This window comes from Anabrus simplex, chromosome 1 (assembly GCF_040414725.1).
Source record: "Anabrus simplex isolate iqAnaSimp1 chromosome 1, ASM4041472v1, whole genome shotgun sequence".
NCBI classification, from domain to species: domain Eukaryota; kingdom Metazoa; phylum Arthropoda; class Insecta; order Orthoptera; family Tettigoniidae; genus Anabrus; species Anabrus simplex.
This window is the reverse complement of record NC_090265.1, coordinates 125,215,760-125,233,708: the sequence shown is the minus strand read 5'-3', so window position 1 is coordinate 125,233,708 and position 17,949 is coordinate 125,215,760. Positions and strand designations below refer to the sequence as shown.

Here is a 17,949-nt window from a genome sequence, read left to right as displayed (position 1 = left end):
CTTCTCAATGTCTTGCTCCTTTGACTCAATAGTTGATTTAAACACAATAATTTCTTATAATTCTTGTTAATTTATTGTTGACAAACTTTCTGAAGTGAGGAGTGTTCTTTTGACACCTTCCCTTTTTTCTTTCCTCTGCTCAATTCATTTTTAAAGGTGCAATAGGAAATGCTTGTGGGAACTCAGGACTTTTTTTCCTTCTTTCTTTCAGCCATCTATGGACTACGGTTGAGAATATTTCTGTATTTTTAGCCTTCACTCTCTGCAAATATCTTTTCAGTCTTACTCCTACTTCCTTCTTCTGTTCTTCTGCATAGGATCTCCCTTTTCTCACTAGTGTTCCCCCAGTCTCCTGGAAACCATGGAACTTTTTAAAGAGTTGTCTAAATTGATTTCTGTCAACGATGTAATCTTCCGGAACTACCATCTTTGTCAAATCCAACCTCACTTCTCAAAACCATTTCAGACTGTCTTCCGTTAGATATTAAAGGATTCTCTTTGTTAGTCTGTTACTGACCATCATCAACAAGTGTCCATAGAACTGTAACCTTCCTACACCTCTTTCATAGGTAGTTTTTCTCCATGCCAGCTACATATCTGTTGAGAATGAATGACACCCAGTTTCAAGCTCTTTTTCAATGGCAACCCTTAAAGTTCATTCTTTAAATATCTTTCATAATCCTCAGGAAGAAGATGAACAGAACATACGTGTGCACTATCAACATTTATGATGCTTTTGTGTTTACATCACACAACCCTTCCCTTTTAATTTTCTTGTTTTTAGGAAACATATAAAACATAACTTGTGAGTTGTTCTTACCAGGTCGAAATGGAACAGTTATTATGACAACCCGTGCCAGTACTAATGACGAAATATAAAACTAATCCCGATGCAGGAGTATAACAGCATAATGAACATTTAATTCATAATAGCAGTGAACACAGATATGACCAAATAACAGAAACCTCGGTGTTAGCTAACAGCAACATAAAAGCGTGGTAACTTGAAGCCTTGCTACATCTGAGAGTCATCATGGAGATGTCATCGTGAAACTCAGCTCAGCTCAGCTGGCGCCACCAGTAACGCATCCATGAATAGCCTACCTATTGTTAATTCTACTTAGGCCATCTTGCCCACAGCTTCTCTTCTTTTCATACAGCATCTTCTATTTTGCAAGTAAGCTATCATGAACCTTCAGTTCCTTCAGGCACTCCCAAATATGCTCCCTTGGCATGATGTGTAAGCCTTTTCTATGTCTATAAACAATACTTCTCCATTAACATCCTGACAGCAAAGATAAGGTATGTTGTTATGTTGTTATCAATCTATCATCACTGATCTGCATTAAGGGCAGGTACCCAGGTGGCAGATTCTCTATCTATTGTTTACCTAATCTTTTCTTATATAACTGCCAAGAATTTGAAAATTTATTGAACATCCCCCTTGGTGAATTATTCCAATCTCTATCTAACTCCTCTTCCTATAAATTAATATTTGCCTCAAACTTTATCTTCATATTAAAAAAATAAAAAAAAAAAAAAAAACCACACTCAAATGTATTCAACTACTAATGTCATTCCACGCCATACAGCTTTTAGTCAAGCAGCTCGTCTCCGTTCTCTCACAAGTCTTCCCAGCCCAAACTTTGCAACATTTTCGTAAAGCTGCTCTTTTGTTGGAAATCATCCAGAACAAATCCAGCTGCTTTTCTTTGGGTTTCTTCAATTCTTGAATCAAGTAATACTGGATAGGGTCCCATACACTGGAACTATACTCTAATTGGGGTCTTACCAAAGACTTATATGCCATCTCCTTTACATCCTTATTAAAACCCCTAAATACCCTCATAACCATGTGAAGATATAAATGTAACCTTTATTTACAATTATGTTAATGTGATTTCCTCAATGAAGATCTTTCCTGATATTAACAAGTAGATACTTAAAATGATCCTCATAAGGAACTTTCACCTGATCAATGCAGTAATTAAAAGTGAAAGGACTTGGCTTACAGTATTAGTGAAACTCATAACCTGACTTTTAATACAGTTTATCATCATACCACTGCCTGTCGTCCATCAACAACATTGTCAAGGTCATTTTGCAATCATTCACAGTCCTGTAACGTATTTATCACTACAGCGTATAACATCACCCGCAAAAAGCCTTATCTCTGATTTCAGTTCTTCACTCATATCATTCATATACTATATATGAAAACATAAAGGTCCAAAAATTCTACCTTGAGGGATTCCCATCTTTATGATTACAGGATCAGATAATGCTTTCCCTACTCTATTTCTCAGAGTTCTAATTTCTAGAAATATATCTACCCATTCAGTCACTTTTTCGACTAGTCCAACAGCAGTCACTTTTGCCAGCAGTCTTCCATGATCTATCCTCTCAAATGCTTTAGATAGGTCACACATGATACAGTCCATTTGATCTCCTGGAATCCTACAAGTTGAGCTTCAATGGAATAACCTTTCCTAAACTCGAACTGCCTTCTATCTAACCGATTATTAATTCTAATATAATAATATTAATTGTCTAATATAATCAGAAAGAATGCTTTCCCAAAGCCTACATGCAACACATGTCAAACTGACTGGCCTGTAATTTTTGGCTTTATGATTATCACCCTTACCTTTATATACAGGGGCTATTACAGCAACTCTCCATTCATTTGGTATAGCTCCTCCATGCAAATAGTAAATCAAGTATCTCAGTATGGTAGTATATCCCAACACATTGTCTTTAATATATCCCCAGAAATCTTATCATTTCCAGCTACTTTCCTAGATTTCAACTTTTGTGTCTTATTGCAAATGTCTTTGTTATCATAAGTAAATTTAAATACTTTATTAATATTAGTTATTCCTCTTCCAATAATGGTTCTACTTTTCTCTTAATCTACTTTCTATGATCTTTCCTAAATATTTTAGGCCATGAGATGGCTCAGCATGATGTCACATTAGATGGTGTATTTCCTTTTGCTCCCCTTCTTGAAAGAAAAGCACAATTATGCCCTTCTTCCAGTCTTCTGGGATGACATTTTCCTGCCATACTGCATATAACCACTAGATTGTTGGAGTTTCCACTCCTTGAAACATGTCTACTCTTACTGCTTTCTCTTTCCTCAAACTTTTTGAGTATTTTCTTTCTCCAGCCAAGTATTGGTGATTGTATACTTGTACTTGCCTCTTCAATGCTTGACAATGTACTTGTCACTCCATTCAACACTAGAACCACGGCTGGGTCATTTGTGACCCAGCTGTTAGTTCTTTCTTCCCTATCATCTTCGTGTCTCTACCTGGAGTGCTAGATTTTTATGACTTTTCATAAATAAGGGTCTTCAACAACCACACGTAATTTTAGTTTTCGGGGGCAACCCCCTGTTTAAAAGATTCTAATTTAAATAGAACTGCGACTGGGTCAGATTTGACCCATCATTGATAATAATGTGTTCACATCTGTTCTTCCATTTAGCTTCTTATACTTTTAGTCCATGTGTCACCGGGATTCTCGAACCATATATACTCTGCCCAAGCTGGCAACATTGCACTGGCTGCAGAGGAAGAGAGAGGTATGAAACCGCTTAGTCACATCCGAACAATCATGCAGTAAGGGCACTACTCATGCTTTGTTGTGCAACAGGTTGTTAGTTTTGCAGTATTGGTGTGTAAATAGTGTATGAATAGTTGACAATGGCTGCAAGTCAATGACTTACTACTGAACAAAATATTATTGATGCTATAAATGACATTTCTGATGATGAATCTGAAAGGGAATCCTTGGATTTTTCTTCTGATGAAGGATCACAGCTCGTACCTTCAGATTTGCCACCAGAAGATGATGATGTCATGCCATTTGAAGCTGTAGCAAATCCTGATAGGATCAGGTATGCATTACTAAATTTTTGTTTTGTAATTTCTGGACTATAATTTAGATTCTTTGCAAATTTCAGTTTACAGTTTCTTTAGCACTGTGATTTTTATGTTTGGGCTATTAGGTTCATATAGCCTGGTGCATTTTTACTTGCTGTAAATATTATTTTTGGGTGCAAAATCTAAGAGAAAATTTATCTTTGTATCTAATCAGGTCTTGCAATGCCAGGGACTTCTCGGGGGCGTGGCGAGGAGCACTGTTCTATTCCTTCATCGGGAGAGGAGGACATCGCTAACGGTCAGGGAATTGCACCATTTGAGGACAACAGAGATGATGCACCCTAACTGAAACGAGGTAAGTTTTGTGTTGAGATCCTGATTCAGCTTCCAGCAGGTACAGACATTGTATCTCCAGATGGCACAACCTGGAAAGTTGGGGTAACTGGTGATGTTACAGCTAGTAGGCGTGGAGCTCAAAATGTGTTCAGAGATCACGGTGCATTTAGAAGGGAAGAGGTGCTCGTCAAGAGTTATATATGCTCCATGTATATAGCTACCAGATTGCTGATACCAATGCAAATTTGTCATATTTTAGTCAAAGTCAGAAAGACTAAATGCCTCTGTAAATGTACGCAGTTTATGGCCTCGAAACCAGACAAATATGGGCAGAGGTATTGGATGGAGGTAGACAAAGACTCCAAATATGTCGTGAACGCTTTCCCGTATCTCGGGAAAGATGATGCTAGGCCAAATAACGAACATCTTGGTGATTTTGTAGCAAAGAAGTTGATGGAACCTTATGAAGAAGGGAAATAAAGTCACATGTGAAAATTTCTTCACCTCATTATCTCTCTCCAAAACAATGAAATCAAATGCAACAAGTCAGTACCTTGAACAAGTCTCGCACAATATGGACAGCACAGTTCTGCTGAAAATACATGATACATTGTTGACAATCTTTCAAGGAAAGAGCAACAAAAATGTTCTTGTTCTCTGCACTATGCACCCTGATGTGAAAATAGAGCCTGGTAACAAAAATATTCACATTTTACAACGGCACAAAATAAAGAATAGATGTGGTTGATCAAATGGCTTGCAAATACTGGTGCTGGCCAGTTCATATGTTCTACAACTTGCTGGATTTGGCAGGAATAAATGTCTGGGTAGTGTACAACGCACTGAATGAAAAGAAACTGAAATGCAGGAACTTCACTTTGCAGCTGGGTGAAGAGCTCGCTGAGAAATATACAGCAACTAGGATTGCAAATGCCTGCACCATTATTCCACGTGAGATTCTTGAGAGGCAGGAAAAGTGCACACTTTGTCAGGTAAAGTCGAACTGCAAAGGAAACATCGTTTGTGAAGTTCCATTCCTGCAAAATGACTATTTGCAGCATACTGTACATCATCGACTAGTTACACAATTGTCTAAATGTTCCTTATTTGTATTCTTCATATTCTAAATTGGTATTTTCTTTAGTTACCAAATCCCCATCCATTCATTAATAATTACAACAAAAAAAGGGTAGGTGGGTCATAAGTGACCAAGCCGCAGTTCTAGGGGGTCACCACAGTTCTAGTGTTAAGAGCTTATTGAAAAAGACCTTGAATCCGTTCCTTATTTGGCACCAAGGTTCTGTTGTCGTGTTCTATTACTTTTACACCCTCATGGTTGCTCCTTCTACCCTTCACTACCCTATATAGTAGTTACTTGTTTCCTCAACTGTCATCTTCCACTCTATCTGTGAACTCAATCAATTCTTTTCTTTCCCTTCCTCTTTTCTATATAGAGGACCATCCATCTTGACTGTAAGTTTCTTTATCCTGTAATGTTACAGTTGTCTAAGAACTTCTTGACTTTCTTCGTCTTGGGTAGTTTTCTTTGTTTTCTTTATTTAGTATCTTCCTTGCTCGGTTTCTCCCTTTCATGCTATTCTGATGCTGTCAAACAATTCTTTGGCTTATCCCACAAATGTATATTTACAGATTTTTCCACTCTTCCTCTACTGTTGTTTATTTATATGTATTTCCTACAATGATAGATTACCTAAACCTGACAAAGTATACCAAGGCAATATGTGTGTTAAGATACGTGAAAAACAGTTACGAGGCTGAATGGAGTTTTTCTTCTTCATAAGCTTCCTACAATATTACTGAGAACTGTATTTCTGGTAGGTGTCACCTTGGGGCTGGGCTGCTTCTAATTTCCGTTTTTTTAAATTTTCTTTCTTCTGAGCAGCAATGATCGTATGTTTTAAGTCTGTGATCTGCAATTATGACCAGTGTTCATGCTCTTGCTGGGAATGACCATGATGTCAGTCAACCATTTCCTTCTGTCATTGCTTGTGATCACAGGGTTGATCAAATTTTTATGTTTGCCATCCCAACTATATCTTTTATTCTGAGGTTCTATCTTTCTTTTGAAGTGTTCATAATGTTCAATCCATTTCTTCACTGAGCTCGATAGCCGCAGTCGCTTAAGTGCAGCCAGTATCCAGTAATCGGGAGATAGTGGGCTCGAGCCCCACGGTCGGCAGCCCTGAGATGGTTTTCCGTGGTTTCCCATTTTCACACCAGGCAAATGCTTGGGCTGTACCTTAATTAATGCCACGGCTGCTTCGTTCCAATTCCTAGGCCTTTCCTGTCCCATCGTCGCCACAAGACCTATCTGTGTCGGTGCGACATAAAGCAAAAAAAAAAAAATCCATTTCTTCTGCATTTCTGTTTCCAAAACCACACAGCGGGTTGGTTATGTAGTTAGTTTCAGTTATGTAGCTGTCAGCTTGCATTCAGGAGAGAGTGAGTTTGAACCCCACTGTTGGCACCTGGGGCACCTTTTAATTGCCTCTTATGACAAACAGAGGATATAGTGGTTGTTGCTTTGCCGCCCCCAACCACAGGAGGAGGGCAATTCACATTCCATTCCATTCAGCACGCACCTATCCTAATCAAATAATATTTCTTCACGGATACACATTTTTTCCTTTGTGCCATGCTTGTAAATTAAATTTTAATTTAACAGTGTTAAACTATTTAAGACCCCCCTCATAGAGAATTAATTCTACTTAAATACCTAGCCTAGTCTTTAAGTCCATCCGGGCAGCGAAAAGAAAGTACCATAATTTTATAAATTAAAAAACACACACATGAATATTTAAAAAAGAATTATGCAATACAAGAGACATGATCATAATAATCTTAATATGGGGGAAAGTAAGGTTCTTTGAAACGACCATACCTTCTTAACTCTTAAAACAGGGAATGTAGCTACCTAAATGAATCCTTCCCCAACTGCAATTCTGAATAATCACAGAGTGTTGCCACAATGTACTAATATCATTAATGTACAAGGGAATTCTTGATATATTCAATCAACAGCATATGTTTTATCATTTCCCAGCAAACATTATGATATGAGTAAAGAAGTGGAATCAGAGATAGGGCTTTATGCAGGTGATGTTATTCTGTACAGAGTAATAAATTAAGTTACAAGAATGTGAGAAACTGCAAAATGACCTCGATAATGTTGTGAGATGGACAGTAGGCAATGGTATGGTGATAAAGGGGATTAAAAGTCAGGTTGTGAGTTTCACAAATAGGAAAAGTCCTCTCAGTTTTAATTACTGCGTTGATGGGGTGAAAGTTCCTTTTGATGATAATTGTAAGTACCTAGGTGTTAATATAAGGAAAGATCTTCATTGGGGTAATCACACAAATGGGATTGTAAATAAAGGATACACATCTCTGCACATGGTTATGCATGTATTTAGGGTTGTATGAGGGGGAATCAAATATAAACAGGATTTTATTTATTTAAATTCATTTATTGAAAACCCCAAGGCAATTACAATTTATTTTTCCACATAGTTTCCTGCTTTGGAAATGCATTTGTCCCAGCGTATCGGCAGCTTTTTGATGACCTCATTGTAAAAAGAACAGGGTCGTGTCACCAGCCAGTTGCGCACAAAGTCTTCCACACTCTAGTCATCTTCAAATCATTTCCCTTCTAGAGTTTCTTTAAGCGGTCTGAACAAATGGAAATCACAGGGCGATAAGTCCAGGCTGTAAGGAGGATGATCAAGTGTAGTCCAGTGCATTTCCTCTACTTTAGAGACAGAGCTGCAGTACTGGGCCGTGCATTGTCGTGGAGGAGGATGACCTGATATAGATGTTGATTCCCATACGGAATGTCCAATAACGGACCATTTATATTGGAGGATTACCTGATGAATTGGTTGGTCTCGCCTTTTGCGGCAATATGCAACCCTTGCCTTGTTCAACAGCTCGCAGTAGTAAGCAGCATTGATTGTGCGTTGCTCATGCAAAAAATCAGTCATTACAAGATATTAAGAATCATTCTCTATTGACTGTTTTCACTTTACAAAGCAAAAAATTAAATGTATTTATTAATTTATAAATTCATTTATTGCTCCATCTAATGATGGAATTATGTTTTGTATTGAATTAGGAGGATAAATTTAATTTTTTCCTTTGTAAAGTGAAAAAATCATTCAGCAAAATACCTTGCCGATCGAAAAAACTGTTGCAAGAACCTTGCCAGCTGACAGTCGAGTCTTAGCTTTCATTGGTGCTGCCTCCCCTTTCCTCTGCCACTCCTTACTGGCTTGTTTGGATTCGGGAGTGTAGTGGTGGACCCATGTTTTGTCGCAGGCGACGATCCAACAAAAAAAAAAATGCATCACCTTCTTTCGCAAACCTTGCTGTAAGCCTCTGACAGACCTTCAAACGTCTCAACTTCAGATTTTTTCGGCCAAAAGGTGAGGGACCCATCTGGAACACACTTTACAGAACTGTAGGTTGTTTGTGATGATTGCTTGACAGCTTCCATAACTGATTCCGCCTTGTTCTGCAATTTCTGGTACTCTTGATTGTCAATTTTCGTCAATAATGTCTTTAACCGCATGAATGTTTTCGTCTGTAATGCCGGTTCGAGGACGGCGATCATGTTGCTGATTTTCCACACGTTTTCGTCCTTCCTTGAACGTTTTATGCCAGGCAAACACACGTGTCCTTGACAATGCTTGATCACTGAACTGTGCAGTCAATCTCTGGCAAATTACTGCCGCTATAACTCCTTCACAAGCAAGAAATTTTATAATTATGCGTTGCGCAGTGGAGGGGTGCACCTGTTGCTCCGACATCGTGAGCGTTACTGACGAAATGGCACGAAATATATAACAGCACGCTCTCCCCACTCCCAACAGTCCCGCGTAAACGTAGCAAAAGCGCGGGGCCAGTCCTACCAACTGCTGATTTTCAAGAACAAAAATCCAGTTTATATTTGATCGACCTTCATAGTAAGGATGTAAAGGAGAAAGCATATAAGTCTCTGGTAAGACCCCAACTAGAGTATGGTTCCAGTGTGAGGGACTCTCACCAGGATTACTTGATACAGGAACTGGAAAAAATCCAAAGAAAAGTAGCTCGATTTGTTCTGGGTGATTTCCGACAAAAGAGTAGTGTTACATGTAATAAATATCATTTTTGGTCCGTATTGATGATATTTGATTGAAATAATAACATTAAGTTATTTATTAGACCACCTAATCAATACAATATCGTCTTGGATGATTTACATAAATTTGTTAACTAATAGTGGTACATGTTTCGCCTTCCCTGAAGGCATCATCAGCCATAGTCTTAACCTTAAATTAAAAATAAGTGTCTAAATAACATGTAGTAATTAAATGAATTTTAAAATCTTGAAGAGATTTGAAGTAAAATAACATTAAAAATAACAATGATGGTTTGAAAATACAATGTGATGAAATATAATAGTGGAAGTATTAACAAAATTAACATTAAAAGGCTGCTAAAATAAGTGCAATGGATAAAAATAACAGATTGTTATACAACAAGTAGTAAGATTGCATAAAAGTAAAGTTGATAGTCTGGCGGTTATAATTAGACGATGGCGAAAAATCGTATATAATAAAAGTAAAGAAGAGAGAATAAAAGTCAAAGTTAGTCGAGAGATCCGAAGTTAATCATGATCTTGAAGATAAAAGACGAAAGTCAGATGCATATGGTGAAGTTGTAGAACACGTTGACGATATGAAGTTGGTGGAATGTAGAATGGCGTCTGCAGGGTACTGCATCCCTGGGAAGGACATGGCCTGTTTGATATCATCCCATGATATCTGCTCGCAATGAAGAGGCTGTCTTGGACACTATCTGGCAAAACCCTTACACTAACACACGGGTCATTGTACAGGCCATAAACATCAGCTGGGTCTTAGTTATGCGGAGATTGCATACCCAGCAGTTTCACTTGTACCATCTCTACTTGCACCAGGAGTTCAATGATCATGATCTCGATGCTCGGGTGGACCCTACAGCAAGTGGACACTGATCCTGCCTTTTTAGCGATCATCTTATTTATGAAGCATACCCACTGAGTATGACAGGCAGGTTTTCAGGTACAGTGGGGCTTGAACGCATGGTGAGGCATCATGGGTGATCGCTTCATTCGTCCCCATTTCTTTGAGGGATCTCTGACACGAGAATGTTATCTGTGGTTTCTCCAAGGTGAATTACCACCATTCTTGGAACATATGCTACTGCTTGACGGCTGCAGGATGTGGTTTCAACATGACATGACTCCACCACATGTGACGGTGGTCATACGGAACCATATTCATGTGATGTATTCTGATAAACTGATAGGAAGTGGAGGACTTGTCCTCTGGCCTACTAGATCAACTGATCTTACGCCCCTGGATTCTATTCTGTGGGGAAGTGTAAAACAACTGGTGTATGCACAGAAGTCTACCAATCCTGGTCATTTTAAACTGCTCATCACCAAGGCATGCTATATCAACTGAAGGATTCTCCTGTTTCAAAAATGCTGACAGTCCATTAAATTTACCTACCATAGTATTTGCAATCTCGCAACAAAAGATAAAATGTTTTCCTATTTCAGCAGCTTGATCTTTATTTCTCTATCCAACACCTCAAATATTCCTTCCCATATGTTATCACATTCCACCAAAGCAAGCCATAGAGTAACAATCTGTTTGTTCTCACTAAATTAAGTAAACACCAATGGATACAATTTGCAATCATTGTTATCACTACTACAAGCACCAGAAAATGAGTACGGTGCATTTTGAAGACTGCTGATTATTTCAGATACTGTTCATTCAGGCGTGCATTTCACTATTGCAGCTGCAAATTCCATACTTGTTAGCAATTTCCAAATCAGGAAACATGGCTTTTAATAATGGTCGAGCATGGCCTGGTGCAGATAAGGGAAGGTTATGCTCAATCAAAAAAATTTGTGAAATAACACTCAGCCTATACAACATTATCATCATCACTTTTGTACATACATACATACATTGTCATTATAGACTGTTATGCCTTTCAGCGTTCAGTCTGCACCTCTGTGAATTTACTAAACGTCGCCACAATCCTCTATTTGCAACTAGTGCCTCATTTAGTTCTATACCTCTTATCTTTAAATCGGTAGAAACTGAGTCTAACCATCATCGTCTTAGTCTACCTCTACTTCTCTTACCCTCCATAACGGGGTCCATTATTCTCCTAGGTAACCTATCCTCCTCCATTCGCTTCACATGACCCCATCACCGAAGCCAGTTTATGCATGCAGCTTCATCCATCGAGTTCATTCCTAAATTAGCCTTTATCTCCGCATTCCAAGCACCCTCCTGCTATTGTTCCCACCTGTTTGTACCAGCAATCATTCTCGCTACTTTTATGTCTGTACTAAAAATAAAATAAAGCCGGGCTGAGTAGCTCAGACGGTAGAGTTCTGGCCTTTTGAGCCCAACTTGTCAGGACTGATCCTGGCTCAGTACGGTGGTATTTGAAGGTGCTCAAATACGTCAGTCTCGTGTCAGTAGATTTATTGGCATGTGAAAGAACACATGTTGGAAATAATTCTGGCATCTCCAAAAACTGTAAAAGTAGTTAGTGGGATGTAAAACCAATATAATTGACAGCGTCCTGAATCGCCCTTTGATGTGCTTGTACCCCTTCAAGGTTTTCTTTTAGATTTCAAATAGCGTCAGCAGTCATCGCGTCCTCCATGTTCAACTGAAAAATGACACTTACATGTTTCAAAAAACACATGGTTCGGTGACAGTTTGGATGGTCCTAGTAATGGAAACTCGTCCATATACTGCTTTCAGTAATCCTGATTTTTGTCCTTCATCACTTGGCTCTTCATTGCCTTTATACTTAAACATTTTGTTAATATATTTAACACAGAAATAGGCTTGCACTATAGTAGTATAATACAGGGATTCGGCGGCCTCCTCCCGCGGAAAATTTGAATTTTGGCGGGAAATTTGAATTTTGGCGGGAAATGTGAATTTTGGCGGGAGATTTGAATTTGTAAACAAAGCCACGTGCTTTTTGATAGCTGTCTTCGACAACAACGCATCGCTAACCTCACTGCTGCCATCTGCCATCTTGACGGGCCTAAACCTCAGTAGTGCCAACTTAACCTAACCAGCGTGAGGTAAACAAAGCCACGTGTTTTTTTTGACAGCCACGTGCTTTTTGACAGACAACAACGCATCGCTAACCTCAGTACTGCCATCTTGACGGGCCTAAACCTCAGTAGTACCAACTTAACCTAACTAGCGCGTGGTAAACAAAGCCACATGCTTTTTGACAACCACGTGCTTTTTTGACAGCTGTCATCCGCCATCTTTAAACCACAGAGCACTGTGCTGCCCTCTTTATCGTAGTAGATGTAAAATTCGTCACCTGTCATCGGCAGTGCTGCCATCTTGGCGGGCTACCAACTTAACCTCACTAGCGTGAGATAAACAAATCCACGTGCAGCTGTCATCCGCCATCTTTAATCCAGAGAGCATCGTGCTGCCCTCTTTAGCTACTTACCTTTGAAATGTGGTACGTCACAGCAGTCATCCGCCATCTTGCATCCGAAACCTCAGTGCTGCACTCTTTAGCTAGATACCTTTGAAATGTAGTGACGGCAAATTCTTTATGCTCTTGTTTGGAAACAAAGCCATGTGCAGCTGTCATCCGCCATCTTTAATCCATAGAGCACCGTGCTAGCCTCTTTAGCTACTTACCTTTGAAATGTGGTACGTCACTGCTGTCATCCGCCATCCTGCATTGCAAACCTCATTGCTGCACTCTTTAGCTGAAATGTAGTGGCGGCAAATTACACGTGCTCTTGTTTGGAAACAAAGCCACGTGCAGCTGTCATCCGCCATCTTTAATCCAGAGAGGACCGTGCTGCCCTCTTTAGCTACTTACCTTTGAAATGTGGTACGTCACAGCTGTCATCCGCCATCTTGCATCGCAAACCTCAGTGCTGCACTCTTTAGCTAGATACCTTTGAAATGTAGTGACGGCAAATTCCACGTGCTCTTGTTTGGAAACAAACCTATGCGCTTTTTTTGTCAGCTATCATCCGCCATCTTTAATCTAGAGAGCACCGTGCTGCCCTCTATGTGGTGGTGGTAAATTCTACACGCTCTTGTTTGGAAACAAACCCATGTGCTTTTTTGACAGCTGTCAACCGCCAGAGAGCACCGTGCTGTCCTCTTTATGCCGGTGGCAAATTCTACGTGCTTTTTGACAGCTGTCATCCGCAAGAGAGCACCGTGCTGCCATCTTTAGCTAGATACCTTTGAAATGTGGTGGCGGCAAATTCCACGTGCTCTTGTTTAGTAAACAAAGCCACGTGCTTTTTTGACAGCTATCATCCGCCATCTTTAATCAATAGAGCACTATGCTGCTATCATGCGGATAATTTCGTCAGCTGTCATCCACCATCTTTAATCTACAGAGCGTCGTGCTGCTCTCTGTAGTAGCGGGCAATTTGAAAAGTTCTGTTACTTGTCATCCGTCATCTTTAATCAACAAAGCTTCGTACTGCTATCTTTAGCTACATACATTTAACATGTGGTGGCGGATAATTTGAAAATAAAAAACATTCCGTTAGCTATCATCCGCCATCTTTATTCAACAGAGCATCGTGCTGCTATCTCTAGCTACATACATTTAACATGTGGTGACGGCAATTTGAAATTCTATCTAGATGCCATCTTTAATCAACAGAGCACCGTGCTGCTATCCCTTTGAATTGTGGTGACAGATAATTTGAAATTCCGTTAGCTATCATCATTAAACATTAGTGCATTCGCTAACCTAACCTCTCATCTACTATCTTGAAGGAGATTATACGACACCTCCTCTAGTTTCCTGCTCTTCCTCCTCCTCCTCCCCTACCACCTGCACCTCCTCCTCCTCTGTCAAGGCATAACTTTATCGAACACGCATCGCGAAGGCAAGAGTGTGCAGCGATATGCATGTTTAGACTTGCGGATTACGAAAGAAACATAACAAGACTTGAATCGAACACTGCACTCGATGACGTTAACTTCTACATGTGATTAAAACATTGTCTGGTGTGTTCAGAACACTACATATGTAGAATCGAACGCTGTACAACATGTTAGGGGATACCTTTGTTCTAAGAAAATCAGATTGAAACATAACAAGACTAGAATCGAACACTGCACTCGATGTCGTTAACCTTAACATGTGATCAGAACATTGACTGATGTGTTCAGATCACTAAACAAGTAGAACCGAACACTGTACAACATGTTAGGGGATACCTTTGTTCTAAGAAAATTAGATTGCAACATAACAAGACTAGAATCGAACACTACACTCGATGTCGTTAACCTTAACATGTGATCAGAACATTGATCGATGTGTTCAGATCACTAAACAAGTAGAACCGAACACTGTACAACATGTCAGGGGATACCTTTGTTCTAAGGAAATTAGATTGAAACATAACAAGACTAGAACCGAACACTGTACAACATGTTAGGGGATATCTTTGTTCTAAGAAGATCAGATTGAAACATAACAAGACTAGAATTGAACACTGCACTCGATGTCGTTAACCTTAACATGTGATCAGAACATTGATTGATGTGTTCAGATCACTAAACAAGTAGAACCGAACACTGTACAACATGTTAGGGGATACCTTTGTTCTAAGAAAATTAGATTAAAACATAACAAGACTAGAATCGAACACTGCACTCGATGTCGTTAACCTTAACATGTGATCCGATACAACATGTTAGGGGATACCTTTGTTCTAAGAAAATTAGATTGAAACATAGCAAGACTAGAATCGAACACTGTAAGAACATTGTTTGATGTGTTCAGACCAAAAGTACAACTTCAATGATTTACCTAGTGTAAAAATCAAAAACACACACTGTGCGCATATCGCATAGCTATCTCGAGTATCACTTGCCTAGTATGAAAATCAAAAACACACACTGCACATATCGCATAGCTAACTCGACAACACTTCAAATGATTTGCTTAGTACGAAAATTAAAAAATCTATACCACGTAGCTAACTCGTTCATCACACTGCTAAGACGCTTAGTAATTGCAAATACACTGATATATGTCATACGAAATTCAAGAAAGCACTCTGCGTAGCCAACTCGCTCGGGTCACTCGCTTAGTAATTGCAACACGACTAGAACACTGATACACGTTACTCTTTTCTTTTCTCGAAACACATACACACACGGATAAAAATGTTGCGAGATACTACATACTTACATGATTTTTCTTAAAAAATAGGGGATGTAAGATCATAAATTATGTGTACACATGTTGTCTCCTCCAAGTTGTAAGACGAAATAGACGCAGTACTGCGAGTTTCCGCTCTAGCTGGCGAACGGAAGTAGCATGATATCTCAGCAAAAAAATATGCGTGAGCTTGCATACACGCAAGTCAGACACAATGATGGATACCGCGATTCAAATCCTGGCAACTTATGCCGTCAGGAAGGGCATCCGGCGAGCATCTAGCTGTAAATCCCCGATTCTCATCTTAGAAGTTGTAAAACATTCTTAATCCCAGTTCTTTGACGTCAGGAAGGGCAACCGGTCGAAAACAATAGTGTATGATGTAAGAGGCTAGATACTGCCAGTTTTGCGTTAGGAACGGCAACTAGTCTTAAAACAATTTCTTGCGATTTAAAATCTTAGTTTTGCGTCAGGAAGGGCATCCGGCTGTAAAACAATAGTTCGTGATACAGCGATTTAAAATATAAGAAGAGCATCTAGCTATAAATCCCCGATTCTCGTGTTAGAAGTTGTAAAACAGATTCTTAATCCGAGTTCTTTGACGTCAGGAAGGGCAACCGGTCGAAGAAAATAGTGTATGATGTAAGAGCTTAGATACTACCAGTTTTGCGTCAGGAAGGGCAACTAGTCTTAAAACAAAACAGATTATAATCCTAGTTCTTTGACGTCAGGAAGGGCAACCGGTCGAAAACAATAGTATATTATGTAAGAGGCTAGATACTGCTAGTTTTGTGTCAGGAAGGGCAACTAGTCTTAAAACAAATTCTTGCGATTTAAAATCTTAGTTTTGCGCCAGGAAGGGCATCCGGCTGTAAAACAATAGTTCGTGATACAGCGATTTAAAATCTAAGAAGAGCATCTAGCTGTAAATCCCCGATTCTCGTGTTGGAAGTTGTAAAACATTCCTAATCCGAGTTCTTTGACGTCAGGAAGGGCAACCGGTCGAAAACAATAGTGTATGATGTAAGAGGCTAGATACTGCTAGTTTTGCGTCAGGAAGGGCAACTATTCTTAAAACAAATTCTTGCGATTGAAAATCTTAGTTTTGCGTCAGGAAGGGCATCCGGCTGTAAAACAATAGTTCGTGATAGTGATTTAAAATCTAAGAAGAGCATCTAGCTGTAAATCCCCGATTCGCGTGTTAGAAGTTGTAAAACAGATTCTTAATCCGAGTTCTTTGACGTCAGGAAGGGCAACCGGTCGAAAACAATAGTGTATGATGTAAGAGGCTAGATACTGCCAGTTTTGCGTCAGGAAGGGCAACTAGTCTTAAAACAAATTCTTGCGATCTAAAATCTTAGTTTTGCGTCAGGAAGGGCATCCGGCTGTAAAACTATAGTTCATGATACAGCGATTTAAAATCTAAGAAGAGCATCTAGCTGTAAATCCCCGATTCTCGTGTTAGAAGTTGTAAAACAGATTCTTAATCCGAGTTCTTTGACGTCAGGAAGGGCAACCGGTCGAAAACAATAGTGTATGATGTAAGAGGCTAGATACTGCCAGTTTTGCGTTAGGAAGGGCAACTAGTCGTAAAACAAATTCTTGCGATTTAAAATCTTAGTTTTGCGTCAGGAAGGGCATCCGGCTGTAAAACAATAGTTCGTTATACAGCGATTTAAAATCTAAGAAGTGCATCTAGCAGTAAATCCCCGATTCTCGTGTTAGAAGTTGTAAAACAGATTCTTAATCCGAGTTCTTTGACGTCAGGAAGGGCAACCGGTCGAAGACAATAGTGTATGATGTAAGAGCTTAGATACTACCAGTTTTGCGTCAGGAAGGGCAACTAGTCTTTAAACAAAACAGATTATAATCCTAGTTCTTTGACGTCGGGAAGGGCAACCGGTCGAAAACAATAGTATATTATGTAAGAGGCTAGATACTGCTAGTTTTGTGTCAGGAAGGGCAACTAGTCTTAAAACAAATTCTTGCGATTTAAAATCTTAGTTTTGCGTCAGGAAGGGCATCCGGATGTAAAACAATAGTTCGTGATACAGCGATTTAAAATCTAAGAAGAGCATCTAGCTGTAAAACCCCGATTCTCGTGTTAGAAGTTGTAAAACAGATTCTTAATCCGAGTTCATTGACGTCAGGAAGGGCAACCGGTCGAAAACAACAGTGTATGATGTAAGAGGCTAGATACTGCCAGTTTTGCGTCAGGAAGGGCAACTAGTCTTAAAACAAATTCTTGCGATTTAAAAATCTTAGTTTTGCGTCAGGAAGGGCATCCGGCTGTAAAACTATAGTTCATGATACAGCGATTTAAAATCTAAGAAGAGCATCTAGCTGTAAATCCCCGATTCTCGTGTTAGAAGTTGTAAAACAGATTCTTAATCCGAGTTCTTTGACGTCAGGAAGGGCAACCGGTCGAAAACAATAGTGTATGATGTAAGAGGCTAGATACTGCCAG

General features: G+C 39.4%; 2 protein-coding genes across 2 annotated transcripts in view; one reads left to right on the top strand and one right to left on the bottom strand.

The window, feature by feature from the left end:
* The window catches only part of Pdss2 (Decaprenyl diphosphate synthase subunit 2), a 176,365-nt gene that overhangs the window by 80,806 nt on the left and 77,610 nt on the right, over positions 1-17,949 (bottom strand). The gene's annotated exons all lie outside the window — the stretch shown is intronic.
* Rrp1 (Recombination repair protein 1) overlaps positions 4,225-17,949 on the top strand; it is a 279,367-nt gene continuing 265,642 nt past the window's right edge. Inside the window, exon 1 of the mRNA XM_068230234.1 lies at positions 4,225-4,242. The gene's annotated coding sequence lies outside the window, so the exon portion shown is untranslated. The remainder of the gene's footprint in view (positions 4,243-17,949) is intronic.